This window comes from Schistocerca serialis, unplaced genomic scaffold (genome assembly GCF_023864345.2).
Source record: "Schistocerca serialis cubense isolate TAMUIC-IGC-003099 unplaced genomic scaffold, iqSchSeri2.2 HiC_scaffold_1110, whole genome shotgun sequence".
Classification (NCBI taxonomy): domain Eukaryota; kingdom Metazoa; phylum Arthropoda; class Insecta; order Orthoptera; family Acrididae; genus Schistocerca; species Schistocerca serialis.
The window spans coordinates 12,501-15,000 of record NW_026047305.1 but is presented as its reverse complement, the minus strand read 5'-3'; positions in this window follow the sequence as shown (position 1 = coordinate 15,000).

Below are 2,500 nucleotides of genomic sequence, written 5' to 3'. Positions count from 1 at the left end.
GGCGCTCCATCCATGTCGGTACCGGTGGGCGTTGCACTCGCAGTCGCAAAAACGTACGGCAAGTATATTACTCGGAAGAGTTTATGACAGTCCAAGCCCCCCTGCGTGGGGAGCGTCTTTCTAGGCCATGACCCACCGGAAGGGCGCAGCGTCCCCCACCCCAGACATGTGACGTCACACTATCGGTATTGACGACTCGACTCATTGCTTATAATCATTTGCCATACACCGGTGGAAGCTGCCGAGACGAGTAGCTACATAGCGCGCTCGCCGTGTCACTAATGTACAGAGATACAACAGTTTCGACTGGAACCGGATTAAACGTATACACGGCGCTGATTAGTAATACATAGACCCATCAGAATACAGATAATATATACAACTGTCCGTATACATGCTGAAAGACTCTGCTCACAATCACAACCACACGGCAGCCACACACTCTTATCACGCACTACTCTCCGCCTGTAACACGCACACAGACAATATGTAAGCACCAGCATGGAACAACACCCAGTGCATCCTCTCCGCCACATGAGACAATCCACACTGTCATAACCAGACTGGGAGGTCCACTCAGAAAACGGAATATCCCACCCCCCCGACAACCACCATTGCTCAGCTAAGCCACCAACACCCACACATGTCCTACACAGGGGTGCACCCAACATCACAATACTGCCTCCTCTCACAGCACACAAACAATGGCAGGAATGAAAGACACAGGTCTGCCACAAGCATGGAATCGGAGCGCCGCCTGTCATGAGCCAAAGGTGCATCCTGACGTGGCAAATCAGATGATGCCGCAGGCATCCACTTACTATAATCACAATCAACAAACCGACCGGCCGCCCCCCCCCCCCCCCATTACACCTTTCCATACAACAATGTGTACCTTAACCTAAACTATACTGTACCTTAACCTAAACTATACTGTACCTTAACCTAAACTATACTGTACCTTAACCTAAACTATACTGTACCTTAACCTAAACTATACTGTACCTTAACCTAAACTATACTGTACCTTAACCTAACCTATACGGTACCTCAACCTAACCTATATTGTGCCTCAACCTAACCTATGTTGCGCCTTAACCTAACCTATGTTGCGCCTTAACCTAACCTATGTTGCGCCTTAACCTAACCTATGTTGCGCCTTAACCTAACCTATGTTGCGCCTTAACCTAACCTATGTTGCGCCTTAACCTAACCTATGTTGCGCCTTAACCTAACCTATGTTGCGCCTTAACCTAACCTATGTTGCGCCTTAACCTAACCTATGTTGCGCCTTAACCTAACCTATGTTGCGCCTTAACCTAACCTATGTTGCGCCTTAACCTAACCTATGTTGCGCCTTAACCTAACCTATGTTGCGCCTTAACCTAACCTATGTTGCGCCTTAACCTAACCTATGTTGCGCCTTAACCTAACCTATGTTGCGCCTTAACCTAACCTATGTTGCGCCTTAACCTAACCTATGTTGCGCCTTAACCTAACCTATGTTGCGCCTTAACCTAACCTATGTTGCGCCTTAACCTAACCTATGTTGCGCCTTAACCTAACCTATGTTGCGCCTTAACCTAACCTATGTTGCGCCTTAACCTAACCTATGTTGCGCCTTAACCCAACCTATGTTGCGCCTTAACCCAACCTATGTTGCGCCTTAACCCAACCTATGTTGCGCCTTAACCCAACCTATGTTGCGCCTTAACCCAACCTATGTTGCGCCTTAACCCAACCTATGTTGCGCCTTAACCCAACCTATGTTGCGCCTTAACCCAACCTATGTTGGGCCTTAACCCAACCTATGTTGGGCCTTAACCCAACCTATGTTGGGCCTTAACCCAACACACGTTGGGCCTTAACCCAACACACGTTGGGCCTTAACCCAACACACGTTGGGCCTTAACCCAACACACGTTGGGCCTTAACCCAACACACGTTGGGCCTTAACCCAACACACGTTGGGCCTTAACCCAACACACGTTGGGCCTTAACCCAACACACGTTGGGCCTTAACCCAACACACGTTGGGCCTTAACCCAACACACGTTGGGCCTTAACCCAACACACGTTGGGCCTTAACCCAACACACGTTGGGCCTTAACCCAACACACGTTGGGCCTTAACCCAACACACGTTGGGCCTTAACCCAACACACGTTGGGCCTTAACCCAACACACGTTGGGCCTTAACCCAACACACGTTGGGCCTTAACCTGCTCTGTAATTGTCATACGACGCGTTAAATTAGTGTAGTGTTGCCTAACTGCAACCCCCGCAATATAGTTTGCTACTCGCACTGCCCGGTCCCCAGTGTATCGCTTCATGTTAAACACCTTGCAGCTATACACTGTAATGTGGATGGCAGCAGGACGTACATGCTCAATGCCCTTTGCAGTTGTTCATTGGCATTTGCAGTTGTTCATTGGCATTCGCATGGCGAAGCACTTAGCCTACGCTGTGGTACGGCCTGTGTCAACTGTCCGCTGATGTTG